Source organism: Triticum aestivum, chromosome 7D, assembly GCF_018294505.1.
Source record: "Triticum aestivum cultivar Chinese Spring chromosome 7D, IWGSC CS RefSeq v2.1, whole genome shotgun sequence".
NCBI lineage: Eukaryota > Viridiplantae > Streptophyta > Magnoliopsida > Poales > Poaceae > Triticum > Triticum aestivum.
Window position 1 is genome coordinate 479,102,252 of NC_057814.1, and position 8,768 is coordinate 479,111,019.

Sequence of the window (8,768 nt, forward strand, 5' to 3'; positions counted from 1 at the left end):
ATTGATTATTTTCTTGTTATTTTCAGATTTCATGCAATGTCTTGGTATTTTACCACATTTTGTTACAAAATGTTGCAGATAAGACTGGGAAAATGACAAAGCAGATATCACACTAACATTTAGCCTCACCGACTATCTATTCTGCACCAACACAAGAAGTAGAGGAAATAGTCCATCCCTAAAACCAAAGCGAGATGACGGAAAAGGGCAAACGAATGCTGGCTGCGCAAAGTATTACAAATTGCAGACAGATGCTACGGTGCTTACATGTTACTCCGTCTATTCAAGAACATACATAGTTGATCCAAATATCTTTATGCGTATTAGACTATTAATAGCCAAATTAAACAAAGTTTGTGCATAAGGTTGAACAAGTTTGACCAGTAGTAAATCCTGAAGTCGTCAGTTTTTCCTGGCGAAACCCGGAGGGAGTAAATTTCATGCCTACTAGTACTGGAAGAATGAAACTTGTTGAAGATGCCACAGCCAGAGGTGCCTGGAAATATGCTCGGTATCCAAGTCTTCAAGGAAGGCAGATGCATAGGCGGATATGCTGATGCCAGCTTCAGCACCAACTGCCATTGTGGAATGCATATAAATACCCTGTTGTTCGAACCTAGGAATGCACCAAGCAATCCCAGCCAGCAGGTAAGATGAAATAGAGCCCACATAAACTCCCGGTGCATATATCCAATCAGGTAAGCCGAAACAGAGCCCAAATAAACTCCTATTTATCATGGGAGTTGTAGATTACTGGGCCATTTCTCCTTGGGCAGACCGTGATTGGGCTTTGCTTCGTTCTAGCCGGCTTATTTCGTTCTGCCAAAGGAGATTTGCCCAGCAATCCACATTTTCGATCTTCAGAACCAGCTCATGTAGCCTGCTAGCTTACTGCTTTCTCTGTTTTAAATTAATCGAGGATCTAGTTTTGTCCTACATTTTATTTAAGTTTGACAAAGTCTATAAAAAATATGCCAATATCTATAACATCAAATACATATAGATAAAAAAAACTATTTTGAGGTTGCAGCTGTTGATATAGTTTTCTGTAGTTTAACTTATAAAGAAGTTCTTCCTTTGCAGGAAACTGTAAGGAGTTCATTTAGGACAAAGCTAAATTCCAGTTACATCAGAGTCCAGAAAGTATTTAATATAGAATAATATCTTTACAGTGAAAATATTGAAAAGCATACAACAAGTTTTTTTGTAAAGAATATTGTACATCGGTCCACTCTCAACATATAGTTTTGCTGTTTAGGACACTATTCGCACCCTACTTCTTTTTTCAAACAGTATTTTCATACTTCTAGAAGATAACTATTTTCACATGATATTTCCCACGTATGCTATGCTAATTTGATCTAAGTTTTAAGTTACAGTTTCAATTTTCTTTTATGTCTTCATTGTAGGTACGTGATGGATTTAGTCATCTATAAACTTGGTTGGCTAGTCTACACTACTATCTTTTTTCTTAATTATTTATAAACTTTAGAGTTGTCTATTAGTTCATGTCTATCATTTTGTTTCTACTCACATGGATGACGAACAATGTTGTAAATAAACAAATACTCTCATACTCATGTGTCGAACCGACACTCTTCAGAATGCACATATTAGAAACAGTCTAACTCAAACGATTGTTCTAGGTTTTTAATTTCCTTCATCCAACATGAGCAAACAACTTACTTAATCTAATGTGATGAAAGACTTTGTCTCCAACCGTCTTTCCTTCCCCATCGTTGTCCACCAAAGCCTATCGGGAGATTCGAACTTCAACCCTCATGGTTTATGCTGCAGTAACCAACCGGGACAGGTTACTTGCTGTGCCTACTTGCTTTCTTTTTCGCTTCTCATGTGGCAAATGTAACGCTAAAGAAAAAAGCAGCGCATTCCTAGTCATGTTTTCTATTGTTATTCTGTTTGGCCGGTTTTTCTCCGTTTTATTTTCTTTTCTTAATGAGCAAACTTTATTCAAATTCATGATCTTTCCCCAAATTTGTGAACTTTTTTTGATTTCACAGTTTTTTCAAATCAAGTTTTTTGGGTCAAACTCATGAACTTTTTTCAAATTGCAAGCTTTTTTCGAATATATGAACATTTTCTTACAAATTCGTGTACCTCTTGCAAAACCCACAAACTTCTTTTAAATCCATGACCTTTTATTCAAGTTCATTTTTTTTCAAATTCATCAACTTTCAAAATTTTTATGAAAATTTTCAAGTCGTTGACTTTTGAAAATTTCCTGAATATTTCTCAATTGCGTAATTTTTTCAAATTCATATATTTTTTATTTTCGTGACATTTCTTAATTTTGCAAACTATATTAAATTTTTTGAACCTTTTCCAAATTCTAGAACTTTTTAATTTTTTTTGAATGTTTTTCAGCTTCCTGAACTGTTTTCCATTTTGTAAACTTTTTTTCAAATCCATTATTTTGACAAATTCATGAACTTTTTTCCAAATTTATGAACATATTTGCTTACTAATTTGTGAACCTTTTTTTATAAACCCACAATTGTTTTCAAATCAGTTACCTTTTTTTTTCAAGTTTACGACTTGATTTTCAAATTAATGATTATTTTTCATTTTTATGAATTTTTTCAAGATTACAAACTTTGTTGAGTCGTGATTTTTTTCAGTTTCGCAAACTTTCCTTCATTTTTGTTAAGCTTTCAAAAAAAGTCAGGATTTTTCTCAATTTTGCGAACTTTATTTAATTTTGTGAACCTTTGCCAAATTCATGAGCTTTTGAAAAACAATTGTGAACTTTTTTTCAACTTCTTGATCTTTTTTCATTTTTGTGAACCTTTTGCAAATATATGAACCTTTTCCAAATTTATGACCTTTTTTCCAGTTCAAGATCACTTTTTGTGTTGTATTTGTTTGGATTTTCTAATGTATTAAAATAATAATTTAAATTCACAAAATTTTACCAAATTTGTAAACTTTTCTCAAATTGATGAACTTTTAATATATATATATATATATATATATATATACCACAATTGTTTCAACAGCATTAAAAAACCGGCCAGTTTTTTCCTACCAGACCAACAAAAAATATGAAAAATTTAGTGGGCAAAGTGTTCCTGCAAGCGAGTTGGCTTGAAGTTGAGCCGTGGCCCGCTTGGTTGCACGCGAGCGCCAGGTTGGTAGCTGGCGCTTGGGCGCTGAAGAGGCGCTCCCTCGTTGTCCTTGTATTGTATCTTCTCTCTAATTCTCATCCTCGCACGTTTTAAAAATCTGAAATGCCATCCGTAACCGCCCTCATATGGCCATTTCAGTGGATCCAGCTCCCATGCCGTACGGTGTGCCATTGGGCCACTGACAAAAGGGGACAGGTTTCTAGTGGGCCCACATGTGGTCGAATGGCAGGGGATCCTCGTCCCATTTCAGTTGCTACAGTGCATCTCCGCATGCAACCCCCACCTCGACTTTTCCCTCTCATTTTCTTCGTCGAAACCATGTAACAAGCATCGGGAACCAACACTCTTATGATTCCCATCCAAAACAATAAGGTGTGCATGAAGGGTGATCTCTCGCGTGGTCCACGTCGGATTTACTAGGAGACAAAACGTTCGCTTCGTCCAGAAGAAAGAGAAAATAACAGAGAAAGGGATTGGCCAGCGGCCCAGCTCCCAGTCAGCCAGTCCCCATCCCCGATTCCTCTCCCTCTCCCTTTTCCCTCGTCTGCCGCCGCCACTGGCGACCTCGCCGCAGCCGCCGTGACCATCCACGCCCTCCCCAACGGCCACCCCTTCTCTCCTCCCCTTACCTTCTCCTTACAATCGGCAACCTCCTCCCCTCTCCCTCGCACCAGATCGAGCAGCAGGCCGGGATCCGAAGCAGCCTCAGATCCGGCACGCCGAAAGCGATGGTTTCCGTTGAGAACGCCATGGACAAGGTGCTCTGGCCCGGTTGCTGCAGCCATGGACAAGGTGCCCTCCCCATCTCTCTCTTCTCTCTCTGTTGGGTTCGTATTGGAAGCAAGGTACTCCATGTGGTTCTTTACCCCATGTATGCTTTATTGATCTATATTTATTGAGTAAATGTTCTTCTTTTTTGACTGATGGTTCATGATATTAAGGATTTCTCTGATTTGAGTTTTTTTTGAACAAGATGTGTGCGGATCGGATGAAGAATAGAAGAGGAAGGATCTTGAGGAAGAGTGAAGAACAAGATGATCTCTCTCTCTGTCTCTCTGATTTGCTTAGGTTATTTTCATGTGTTGCACTGGCCATCTCTCCACGGGATTGAGCTGACATGGTCATGGCACTGACGCAATTACTCGGTGCAAACCCCTTCTCGTTGCTTGCAAAGGCAGATCCCACGACCTCACAGAAGTTTTTAGTCTTCACCTGCATTTGCTTTTGGCTTAAAATTCATATATATATGAGTAGGTGACAGTGATATCCTGAAGTGCAGAGTGGCTGGGCTAATTTACTAATGAAACTCACTAATATATCCTTGGATGTCTCCTTGGATGTCTTGATCATGATATAACCTCCAATTAAGCGTGCCTAAAAGAGGCATCCGTTTCCCTTCCCATGACAAGAGAAATTTTCCACCTTTTTCTTGCTGTACAGCACCCCGTGTTTCTTCTTTAGGTATTAAGGTAGCAGGCAGGACAGAATTGAGATGGAGAGATTGAGGATGATTAGTTTTGTGATTGACTGGTTTGTTCGTTTGGTTAGGAAACGGAACAACATTCTATGCAACTTTCAAAGAATAAACTTTTCCTTATCTTTAGCGCATGTAGAGAAGATCATAAGCATGCAAAAACATGGTCTTGCTTATTTTACAATAGTTTCTTTGCGAATAAATGAGATGTGGAATCTAGAGAAAATTGATATTTTAGTTGTATAGTATCGCGGGAAAATCATAACACGGCCGTCTTCATCGGGGATGGGCACGGTGAGAAGTGGCAACGCGTGAGCATATGTTTGGCAAGGAAGGTGATCCACATGCCATCTGCTGCAAGGTTGTGATAACGTCGAGTTCGTGTTACCCAAAGCACACAGCGCAAGCGGGACAAGCTGTAACAGCTAGTGTTCTTCCCTGTCGGTCCTGAGGTGCAGTCCCTGAACACATCTCGCTAAAAATTTCTCTCACCCACTCTGATTCAGTTCTTCCCTTTTGATGTGCTACTTTGGTTCCTATAGAGGCCTCCTCTTAATTAGACATTTGGTAAGTATGGGGATAGCTACAACTGGCCCTCATGAAGAAACCAAAATCATGCCTTCCTCTCTTCAACATAAACACCGAAATCATTCTGGACAGATCTGTTCTATAATATAAATCTTAATCCACTTCACCAAATCTAGCAGATGAGAATAATATGAATATAAGAAGTAAATTATCTAATAGTTTCATTTTGGGACCAAACACTGGTTCTGCCTATAAGTAGGTTTCTTCTTACAGTATATCTGAAAGAGTTAGTTATCATATTTAGAATGTATATCGGCCAAAGTAGTTATTTCATCGTTCTCTTTCCAATATAATTCACGATTGCGTACCCTGATATGTTTAGTTCCTTTCCAAAACAATTCGTAAAGTAGCTTTATTCACTGTGGTTACATGTTTACTCTTTACAAACATTTGTATCCTATTCTGATGCCTCTGTTCTTTCTGCAGTTCCTGGAGTTGCTGAAGAATTTGATATAAGTCAAGGTTAAAATTTGAACAGGATAGGTGTCTACACCACGAAAGAAAATGAAGATATATACTTGCATTAGATGAAAGTGGCACAACAACAACAATACATAACAGAAACATAGTGTATCAAGAAGCGTCGGCTGCCTGTAGGAGATATTTTGCCCTGCAGTTTCAGTTTGAGGTATACTCAGTTTTATGCTCAGTTATTTGAAGCACTTTCACATGGGAGTTTCAACATTTTATTCTTATTCTGTGTACATGTGCATCAGATGAACTTTACAGAGACATCTAATCATTTCCCACCAGTGCATGTTTTGAAAAAAAAGGTATGTGAATCTAGCTTTGTATGTCCAGAGTAGTTGTGCTTTTGTTTGTGCCATATGTTGCCATCACACTAGCTGAATCTCTGTTTATGTTTTATGTCTTTCCTCTGAACTTTTTAAAATAATGACCAGTCTAAAAATTCAGTGAATTGTGCTCCACTTTTGCTATATCTTCTGGCTAATCGGAAATGTTTTCCAGCTGAGTGTTGCTGATGCAAATAAGTCAACAGTCTAGATGCATTTATGGTATGGTCTACTCCTTTTCACTGAATCCTTGATAATTAACTACATTTAATCTTTGATGCATTGATGTTATGACCCATGACTACAAAGTGGCTATGTAGACCTCCACAAGTTCATGCCCTTCTTTGTTCAGTTAGTTTCGAAGGCATGCTGTACCCATGTACTATTTCTCTTTGCACCACACCCATTTTGTTTTTTCAGTCTGCACCTCTTTTTTAGATCCTTCCATTTAGACTGTGAATGGTGAGATAGACTAGACAAGTATAGCAAGCAAAATAAAGGAACAAATGGCATGGATTCTTTGTTGGGTGAACTCTACCCGAGTGACTCTACATGCCATGGCTAGCCTTTTCATTTTTTCAAGGTGTCGCTTAAATCTTCTCCCCCATGAACTTCCGCTACAAATATTGATCAATTGCACTCCTCAACAGTACCTAGATTCGACCACTGATAGCTTATAGTTAGATTGAATAAGTCGTGTTATTTCTTACTACTGTAAGATAAGTTTTGTCCGGGACATAAATTAGGTAGATGGAGGATCGTATTATCGCCAGGCTTCGTTCTTTTCCACATCCAAAACAATAAGCTATGCATAAGGGGCGATCGCTGGGGTTTACACGTTGGCATCGGTATCACTATTTGCACTGGCCAATTGGAAGGAGCAATGCATTTTGTCGTTGTGTCCACGTCGGTCTGAGTTCTGATTGGTACACGCCGGCGTCACCGTGTGCCCCAAATTTACCCATTCATCTAACTTAATAAGAATTCTGATAGTTGAATTGTCGTAACATGCAGAATTATATTATGACCTTCAGATTAACCTGGGTTACTTTGCAGTAAAATTGAACCAAAACGCTCTCCCATCCCTATACATGTTTTTTTTCTTATCTAATTTATTGTAAAAGAAGTGCTTGACATATCGTGTTCTGGCATCTAGGAATTACAACTATTGCTGGTGGGAAATCAAGCAGAGGAGGGCATGTTGGTGGACCAAGTGACGATGCAAAATTTGCTACTGATTTTGAAGTCCATTACATTGCCAGTCGTTGCTCCCTTTTGGTGATTGACAGAGGAAATCAAGCTATTAGGGAGATTCAGCTCAACTTAGATGACCGTGTGTACCAGTATGAAGCTGGTTTTCCTATAGGTATGTATTGTGCAATTATTATATGCCCTGAGGGTTCATTTCACTAGGTTGTTCCCTCACTAGATCATCCTAATAATGTTGAAGCACTGACATTCTTATTTCTTGTTGTCTTGTACATATCACTAGAATTCAGTATTGTGCCAAGCCGGTGAGAAGCTGACTTTAGCACATGCTATCTTAATTTTTGTCATACATCAGCAGTTACTAGATTTGTGCCATGTACTTCCTCCTGATCCTGCAGTACTATTTTTTAGGCAAACCCACACTACTAAATAATATGTATATGAGTATATCATATATGGGCTCATTTCACTAGGTTGTTCGCTCACTAGATCGTCCCAATTATTGTACTGTACTGAGTGGTTGAATTATCATGCTGATCGGGGCGAGGCGACTATAGCGGCGAGATCTTATAAGTGGTTCTTAGAGGTGTACTTGCTGTAGGTGATCAATTTGGTCCGGATTGGATTTTCTTTTTTATCTTTGTGATTGCTTTTCTTAAAATTGATCCAACAATAATGATGCATGACCAGCAAGTCATGCGCCTGTGGCTTTACACTAAGCTTTGTCCACTATTAACCTCCTTTTGTGTGTTCGAAAGGATTTCTCCATGTATCGTGTAATAAGAATTGTTTGTTTCTTTTTTAGGATTCAGGATGGGCGCCTGTTATGACCGTCATATTAGGGGCTTAGCCCAGTGGTTGTGGCCCAAGTTATTTTATCATTATTAGGGGCTTAGCCCAATTATCTTATCGTCTGCTTAGGAGTCAAGTAAACCTCTCTATATAAGAAGAGGAGATGTATCAATCTAATCAAGCAAGAAGCAATCAGTATTTGATCGGCTTCCCTTAGGGAGCCGGGAGACCTAACCCTAGCCGCCTCTTGCGCCGCCGCCGCCTCTTCTCCACCACGCAAGGACGACGCCCAGCCGCCGGCCGCCGCGCCCTTGACCTCGTCTTCCTCCATCTTTCCCCTACAATCTCCGCCCTAGAACCAGCAGAACCCTAGCTCCTAACACCTTGGTATCAGGTAGCTTAGTTCCGATCATGTCTTTGCCGCCGCCCATCCCGTCGCTTCCGCTGCCGACCGTCACCACCGCGCCGCTGGCCTTCTCCACCGCGCTGCTGCCCTCCCCGTCCGCGCCGCTGATCGCATCCTCCGGCGGCGCCACAGCCCAGATGACGGCGCCCTCCACCGCACCACCGGCCGCCGCCTACACTCCGGAGGAGATCACCGGGGTCCTCAACGATCTCGTCACCGCCGTCCAAGGGATACAGCTATACCTAGCTGGCCCCTACGGGCTGCCGCCGCCCTTGCCGCTGGCCGCCGCGACTGGGCCAGCCGCCCTGCCGTGGTATTCGGCACCCGCGGCGCCGACCGGGCCTCTACACCACCACTGG

The 8,768-nt window shown here is 40.5% G+C and overlaps 1 long non-coding RNA gene across 2 annotated transcripts; it reads left to right on the plus strand.

The window, feature by feature from the left end:
* The first annotated feature begins 3,295 nt into the window (after positions 1–3,295).
* On the plus strand, positions 3,296–8,135 carry LOC123170494 (uncharacterized). 2 transcript variants are annotated; one of them, XR_006485227.1, is made up of 6 exons: positions 3,300–3,938; positions 4,120–5,072; positions 5,635–5,836; positions 5,925–5,981; positions 6,178–6,224; positions 7,159–8,135. It is a non-coding gene; the product is annotated as an uncharacterized lncRNA (long non-coding RNA). The 2 variants fall into 2 exon arrangements; XR_006485226.1 differs by having other exon boundaries at positions 3,296–3,938; positions 4,120–5,836.
* The last annotated feature ends 633 nt before the right edge of the window (positions 8,136–8,768 follow it).